This window comes from Melospiza melodia, chromosome 9, assembly GCF_035770615.1.
Source record: "Melospiza melodia melodia isolate bMelMel2 chromosome 9, bMelMel2.pri, whole genome shotgun sequence".
In the NCBI taxonomy this organism is placed as follows: domain Eukaryota; kingdom Metazoa; phylum Chordata; class Aves; order Passeriformes; family Passerellidae; genus Melospiza; species Melospiza melodia.
This window is the reverse complement of record NC_086202.1, coordinates 21,393,457-21,402,553: the sequence shown is the minus strand read 5'-3', so window position 1 is coordinate 21,402,553 and position 9,097 is coordinate 21,393,457.

Genomic DNA, 9,097 nt, shown 5'->3' with positions numbered 1-9,097 from the left:
TTATTTGTCTTAAAGTTCATTGTTTTCATTATTTTCTTGACAAGGGCAGTAAACTTAAATTCCACCTCCACTTGCTTGTCAAGGAAAGCTGAGAATCTCTGGTAGATTTAGGAGTATGCACCATGTTACAAGACATGGAAAAAAAGCTCCAAGAGTAGAGTCCTGCCACCTGGCACACCATGTCCTAGGGCTAAAGCAGCTGGGAGCATATGCTGTTTCATTGATTGGGCTATGCCTTATAATGAGCAGTGCCAGGGAAGGATGTATACACACATATATATTACAGCATCATCAACATCCGTGACATTGGGACACTTAAGAAATCTTTTCATTTACCAATGCCTCCAGTTCCTGCTTTGTTAGCTCTGGGAAGGAGCAATCCTCTGTGAACTGTTGGTCACACTAAGTTCCCTACTCAAACCAAGATGATTCCCACCAGAAAGTGGAAATTTGACCAAGCCCTGTGTTATCACATACAAACTGATGGAACAAATCCCTGTTTCAGTTTGAAGGGGATTGTTTCCTAACAGACCCATAGCCAATCAATTTTTTTTTAAACATATGGAAAGACTGTAGAATAATATGATTTATTCAAGGCTTTAGTCTTCCAAAGGCAGATTTAGCTACATTAGCCCATAAGATGCATGAATTGCCCAATTTTGGAGCTATCCCTTTAGCAGTGTTGTTTATACACACTCGCATGGGTGTTCAGCTGCAAAAGCAGAGAGAAAGTTTCACGGCACTAAAAAGTAAAGATTGTAATATGAACCACTGCATAGTCCAAAGGAACTCATCAGTAACAATGAAAACATCGTAATTTGGTTTAGTAACTGATGGGATAAATATTCCATAGCATCAGGAAACAGAACTCAGAAACAGAAAGCACTTGCAATCACACTCCACCCCAGCAGGATGCAGGAGCTTGGGCCCCAGCACCACCAGGAGCAGGAGCTCGCAGCAGGGGCAGGCACCCAGTGTGTGCTGAGCCACCCCTGAGCCTGCCTCACAGGAGAGCCTCCTCCCACCCCCACGGCCCTGAGCACAGAAACAACAGACACACAAATGCAGCAGGAGCAAGAGAGAGACAGGAGAAGGGGGCAGGGCACAGTGGGGACCCCAGGAGGACAGAACCCCTGAGTCACTCCTGTGAGTCTCAGCTCATCTTCTCCAAAGGCCTGAACTCCCACCAGAAAACAGAGATGCTTTGCCCAGGTTGCTTCTTACAAACATTAATTCAGACTTGATGCTTTCACTGTCCTCTCATGGCTGCCCAAAGGACTTAGAGTTCAGGCTGAAGACTTTTAGTAATTTCTGCCACGGCAGCATAGCAGGGCTCTGGAGACACTGATGGTATTTATAGCAGCCTAGAAATTGTACCTCTTCTCACCAGCTGAACCAGTTCCCTGAGCTGACTGCTTCAGCTAATTGAAAGAGGACTGTCATGTACCATCAGCTAAATTTACAGCTGGTCCTCACGATTGGGTTGTGCCGACTGCATTGTGACAGCAGTGTCTAAAGGGAGGTCATCTTCATTTCTACATTTTCTCTCTAGGAACAAGAGCTTCTTCTGTATCTGCACCGCTAGGTTTCTATTTATAGGCTTGAACCCTGTGATGTAATCTTCCTTTTTGTTTCCAAGGAAACAATATTTCATGTATTCTACTTTCAAGTTTTTCTTCCTTTAGGTTTTCCCCCCTCCACCTGCTCTCTTCCTCTCTCTTTAAAGAGACAAGTAAATAGGTAAAACCTGTATTTATCTTTGGCATGCCATGTAGTTCTCTTTCTCTAAAACCAGACTTATTCATAGCACTAAATAATTCAAGATATTTCAAAAATATGCTTAGCAATAATTTTATGCAGCATTTATACCTATTACTTTTCTGATAGCAAAAGAGCTATAATTGCATTAGGCAGCAACTCCTGTTGATAGTTCAAATTTTTCAAAAACTTAGGGTCTACATCTCAGCCCCAAGTCCTCTTCTCCTGCAAAGATTCTATAAAAGCATCTCACTGACTGTCCAGCCAGTTTTGCCCCAGTTTCACTCCTTAAATGTTCCTGATGACCAGTCCTGTCCCCTGGCATCCCCTTTATGGCAGCAAATCATCTCCTGACACCTCTTTTCATGCTCCTTTTTGCCACTGGGTTGTGCTCTCAGGTCTGTGGTGGCTTGGAGGTCATTTTCATTCAAGCGAAAATCCTCTACATTAATATTCTTTTATAATAATTTAAAATTTTAAAATAATAACTTTTCTGTCTGTAAGTCAGAAAAATACAGAGGACCGAATGCATAATTTACAGTGAAATCAGCGTTTGTAACAGATGGAGTAAGGTGTGTTGAATGGATAGTTGCGCAAGTGCAGGTGCTTCGTGTCTTACTGGAAAAGCAGCAGGTCAAGTTAATAGCTTGTCTCTAAATTTTCAGCATGTGTTTATGTCTATGGGTTGAAAAATGTGGGAGAGACTGGCTGTTTTAACAAGAGACTATTTTAACACTGCAGAAAAACTAAGAGCAACACTGCTCATAAATGTAGGTGATTAATTCTAACTGGGAAAACTACTCATTTTTATTACTACTGCCTTGTGCCTCCATGATATAAAAACAATAAATGAGTTGGACTGGTGATATCCTGCTCAAGGAACAACAAAGTAACAGACAAGATTTTTTTTAAGGACTGCCCACTTCAGAACATAGAAGAGCATGTAAAATTCCAAGCTAAAGAAGAGGATGTGGACCAAGAACACTCAATAACAATTTATGTGGTGAAGGGGAGGAAAGGTGTTAAAACATGATAGATATAAAGATATCACAGATATAGATACAACTTTTATGCTGTCAAAGAAATTATCAAAGTAAGCATGGAAATGACCTTTAGTCAGAGTCTTGCATTTTGGGTCATGTTATAGACTGGTACCCATCCCTTCCTGTAGCAGTTCCAAGGAAGGCCAGGCTCTGTTGAAAGGTATGTGATCTTGATTCAGAGGCAACAAGTCTTTCCACAACATCTCTGGCTCGTCACATAAAAGGATGTGCAATGGGAACACTTACATGATCTAGACCTCTGCCAATATCTCTGGATTCTTTTCAAAAATTCATCACAGTCTTTCCTCAGATCCCAAAAATAAGGGTTTCCCACGCTCTGCAGTCCTACTGGAAGCTATTCCAGGAAGCCACTTGTCTCCTCTTTCCACCTCCAAAGCTTTCGTACTTTTTTCCCAAAAGACCATGTTTGCTATCAAGCTTCCCTATCTTCTAATCTGGCCATGACTTAGTAGCTTGTCCATGCTCTCTCCTTCTTAATGGTTACTCAGACTCAAGAACCTCAGTAAAAATCACATTTGACAGGCATGGGAAAAGTAGCAAGGTTCAGGTGTTTGTCACTAGGTTTTGTTAGTTTATTTCTGAAATAGACTATTTCTGGTAGCTGAAATGCAGAGCACATTTCATGGTCTGGCAACGCATTGCTTTAGAGATTGTGGCTCTGTAAAAAAAGCTTTATGAAGTTTGTTTGCTTCTCAAAGACAATCCTTGGCACTGGACAGGTCCTGTTGGGTCTCAGTAAATCAAAAGCTTATTTGATGTCAGTGAAACTAAGATGCAACTGCTGTTTTGCTCCAGGTTGTCAGAAAGCTTCTCAGTAATCACTTTCAGTCAGAATAGATGCTCAATTGTTCTTTCCTGCTGCAAGGGGGGAAAAAACAGCAGCTTGCTCTTTCTCAATAATTCCCTCATATTTAATTTTTAATCTCTTAAGCAAATTACAAGTGAAGACCTTTGATGTATGCGCCAAACTCATTCATTTCTCAGTACTTGCTGGACTAGAGAGGATCTCCCGTTCTTATGCATGTGGATGATAATAACAACTTCAAAGCCCCCAGACATGTGTTAGCTCTCCCCAATTTCCTTTATAAGCATGCATTTCGTGGGCCAACACCAGTTAAGAACCATATGCAGCTGTACTTGAATGCCATCCATTAAGGCTGTCTTGCTATCTCTCTCATAATGTAACAACCCTATTTCTGCTTTGCAGATCTACTCAGTCTGGATTTTGCATTTTTCCTGAAATGAAGTACCTAATTTCCAGCATTTATGGTGTTCTGAGCTTAAAATAGTCTGGAACCTGATCAAACTCAGAGCAAAAAGTCATTAAAAGGCACTTGCCCTGAGGTTGTTTGGAGCATTCCTGGTGGATTATGAAGCACTGCTTTGCTGTTGTGGGGTTTTATGACATGAAGTGCAGCTGATTATTTCTAGAAGGACAGTAGGTCATAGTCATATGGTACCACAGGACCAGATGTTCCAAGTACAGCAGAACAGCTGCACCTGAGCAGTGGCTGGGTAAACTTCTCCAAGCTTGCTAAGGCAGAATGAAAGGGGACATATTTCAAACCAGTTAGTGTTACAGTTGTCATCATTATTTAGTTTGTCCAACTCATTATCATAACACTTGGAGGCAAAGACCATAGAAGAGTTAAAGAGAATATAATGTAGTCACATAAATAAGAAAAACCACCATCAGAGATAATTTACACTGGAAGAAAATAAATAGTTTTGGAAAAGATGTAAAACTTCAGGCTTTCAGCCAAGCTTTATCTAAGGAGGTGGAATGGAAAGAGTAAACAGTTTTTCACTAGGGCAGAAAATTTATCCCATAAGTGGGGAGCACAGATTTCATGTGATTTCCTTTAACGGGTTTGTTACTGACCACAGTCAGTGGAACAGACACCAGACCAATGGCACCAGCACAGCAACTCTGGTGTTTCCCCATTTGCCCTGCCAGCAAGCCAGAAGCCTGTACCAAGTGGACTGCAAACATCAATCCAATTTCTGTCTCCTGGCTCTATTTAAGTCTAGATTTGGCACTCCATATACCATGAGATTACTCTGACCTGAAACCTGCTCTCAGCATGTCTGGACAATTTTTCTGATCAGAGTTACATACTATGTATCTATTTGTGTTTATTTTTTTAAGTGTGCTATGCTTAGGAAATAGGTTGGACCAGACATTTCTGGAACGTCTGCAGCAATCTGTTATTAATAATACAGAGAAGTAGAAGAAAAAGAGCTTCTTATCCCCATGAATAGCAAGAGCAGAAACAGACGATGGCAGTTTCCCAATTCTCTTGTCAAGAGAATTAGGTGCAATTCTCTGTGTGTTACTGTGGTAAATTAGGGACAAAACCCACTTGATTTTTGGCAATGCTGTTTTCTTTAGAGGTCAGTTTAAACACTGACCAATTGCAGATGCCCCATTTTGGGGCCTGAGGAGCACATCAGGATGCTCTTCACAGCACAGAATAAGGTACTCACTAGGTACTCTCTATAGGATTCCTCTGTAGGTGCTCTCCTTGCAGAGCTTTCTCTTAGCTCTGAGAAACTGAGCAACAGGAGAGTCAGCAGTTTGGGGCCCCAGGCTCTCCCTGTTCCCAGCATTCTTGGTTAAAGGGAGGTAACAAGGAAGACCTCATCCCTATTTTCCACATTACTATGCCTTGGGATCTATACTCCATTTCAACACAAATCTCCCAGAACATTTTTTCTGCTGACAGTGAGAGGAAAAGCAGAACAGTGAACAAAATGCCTTTCAGAGCCCTGGCCCCAGCCTCACCCCACAAACTCAGGGAGACTTTTTGGGGATTGGGGTCCTGCTTTCCTAATCCCCAGGGAACTTGCTTTGCCCCTGTCTCACATAGTCTCTTACAAACACAGGCACTACACTGGGCTCTTAGCCTGGCCACAGAGATAGCAAGAGAAACACCAGTCAGTAAATTTGACTCCTATCAGGTCAAATCCAAATTAGCCTCTTGACAATACTGCCTAAGAAGGTCATAAAACAATGTGCCTGCTTGTTATATTACTTGGACAAACAGCATCAACCTTTATCTACAAGAACGTTTGCTTACTGAGAAAAAAAAGAAAACCACAAAATATAAAGTAATACACCACAAGTCTTTAATTTCTGGTGGACCTTTAAGTTCCTCCTATTTTCAGACTTTTAGGAATGCTCCTTAATGTGTCAACTTAAAACATCAGCCATTGAAATCCTTACTCTGTGAGGCAAAGCTACCCCTTTGATTTGATTTGCAGAATGGCCTCACAAGTCAACATAATTCTGATTCCCCTGCTGATAGCAGCAACACAGCCGACGTCTGGCTGAAATGAAGTAATGAACACAACAGACAGCGCTTATTAAAGAATCAAATAAAACTCTGAATACATCAATCAAAAATAAGCATACAACCAATATTTTCTGGCAATCCAGAGCTGGGAGATGAAGAGGGAAGCACAAACTCAGGCTCAAACAGTAGGTTACTTAGGGCAGCAATTGTCATTTTTGTTTTATGGGTCTGCAGTGCCTGTCTCAGCAGAGCCCCAACCCTGGATGGGGGCCATTAAGCAATACTTCAGTATAAAGAGAAATTAAATGAGTAACGCCCAGCAAGATACTCCTGCACGCAAGGTATTGTCAGACAAGTTTTATGTAGAGCTTTATAAACACCAGTTGACTTCAGCAAGAATCAAGGGCATGTAGCATTTTGTGAGGAGGGTGCAGTCACTTAAAGCATTTCTCTCTATCTGCAGTAATCAAAACAAGTTATAGCCAGGCTACAACTATATGTCTAGTTTGAAGACTGCTTGTCTGTGTGAGACAGAACCATCTGGATTTACTTTACAGTTAACTTTAAAATATATATATCAGATTTCTTAACTTTTGCCAAACAACTGGAAACATAATGGTTTCTGCATGCTGTTAGCATCTCGCTACAGCTGCAAATGTCCATTAGGACAATCTTATATAATTATATACTTATTCTTCCCATGAAATTGTTAAAAACCCAGCTTTTCCAAATAAGAGCATATTTTGTAGCAAAGAGGAAATCTTCCAGTTCACCAGGTTGGAATGGGGGAGGGAAGTCTTCTAAAGCAGAACTTTACTCAAAGCTTTTTCTTTAAAGTAAAATAAAAATTACAAATCTTAGTGTGTCAGATTTTTTCAACTTTACCTCTAGTGTGCTCCAGCCAGAAATCTACCATTTCTTTCCCTTTTCCTTTCCTTTGTGGAAGAAGTTCATTCCTTCTAAGATTTTTTTTCCAAAGAAAAAAAGCAGCTTTCCCCCCCCGCCTTTTTCCAACTCTTCCCTCTGGATGGGACTTTAGTTCTCATCCTTCCCACAGTTCCATACTCTTGTTCAACAGAAAGTGTCAGTGGCACCTGGTGCCACTGGGCGACTGCCCTTGGGAGCTGATCCCCAACAGCAGGGATCTGCACACAGAACATGAGCAGGCTAGATGCAGGCAAGGCTCCAGGAATGGGGGGTGATCTGTGTGTTCAAAGCACCATCATCAGTTTTGCTACAATTTTCAGAAATTACCAATAACACAGTACACGTCAGTTTTTAGGAATCCAAGGTAACCATTCAACTTTCCAGAAGGCAGGTGCTTACCTCTTCCGAAATAAGAGCCTTCCTGCTGTGTTTTCTATGTGTCCAGGCACAAAGCACTCCAAGTCATTGGCCACTCTCAAAACATCTCAGCAGCTCAGATTTTTTAGTTAACAAAAACAAAACTAATGGAAACACAAACAACTATTCCTAAAAATTGGACACAATCCTGTGCAATGTGCTCTGCGATGACCTTGCCAGAACAGGGAGATTGGACAGATGACCACTGTGGTTCTTCCAATCTTACCCATTCTTTTCCAGGAGGTGACTAACCTTTCTGCACGTATTCTCAGGACCCTACAGAGAGAAGGGAACAAGGGCTCATATTGTTTTGACAGCCATTCAGACAGAAAAACACTTCTTTTTCAGTTGCCTGCCTGAAAATAAATACCACAAAATGCTGTAATGCTATTGACCTCATCAGAAAGACAACCTTGGTCAGAGACAAGCAACAGACCACTGCCCATCCTTGGGGCACACAGACCTCACAGAGCAGCCTCCTCTCACCAGCTCTGCCAGTCTGCTGGATCATCTTACCCATAATAGGTCACCTGCAAGGATAAAGATAAAGCAACTCCTGCTAGTTTCTGTTATATGGGCTCTGTATCTCATCCTCCACAAAGTTTCTCTGTTATCAGTATAGAAATAATTTGCACAACATCTTTACAAGTTATCTTAGAAAGCACAGCAGGTTTCTAGCATCCAAGCTCTTTCTCATTTTAAGAGTGACTATCTAAATAATTGGCAGGGAGGAACTTGGCTGCTCTATAATGCAGAAACTTGGCTAGAGTGATGCTGTTAGCATGAAACAGCAGCAGATCCAATGCCCAGAACTTGAACTGAAACTGTTTGTTATTACTTCACATCTGTACTGCAGCATTAGCCACAGGCCATGACCAAGTCTGGCCCTGGTCCTTCTGGGATGAACTTCTATATTTTAAACAGACAGGGGATGACAAAGGTGATTGAAAGGATTTAATGCAACATTAAAAATAACTGACAGAGTCGGGAATTTGTGTCTCACTGAAAATTAATGGCAACTACCATAGGACTCAGGTACTTTGGAAAAAAATGGTCAGGCATCCTGAAACCTTGGTAGGGCACAGGCATTTGCAGTCACAGAAGACTCTGTTCTTGCAAGAAATGAAAAAAGTTCCACAAGAGGTTTCTGTCAATAACTGGCTGCTTTTTGCAGGCACTGGTGCAACAGTAGAGAGCACTGTGAGGCAGAAAGATAGGCAAGCAGTGATTGCAGGTCTGCTCAGAGATATCATTCCCAGGATGGTCAATTCAACAGAACCAAAAAGGTCCAGGGACCAAAGGGCTGCTTCCAGTATCACACACTTGCCCTGACTGGTTTCTTCGCCTCTTTTTCCCACTCTCAGGCAGAAGGCAAAGATCTGAAGAGGTTATTTTAAGAAATATCAATACTCACATGACAGCTGGATCTTAGACGCAAGCCTAGCTCCAGCAGCATCAAAATCTCCTCCTAATGCTGTGGTTCCGGTTGCAGCTCTAGGGAAGGTTTGCTGCAGAACAAATGCCCAGGCAGAGGATGTCATGTGTGATCCCCAAGCCCTTCAGCCCTGTGGCCATGAAGGCCACAGCAGATGAAGTGCTGGAGTGGTAGAGGTGTGGCTCTGACACCAGGGGACC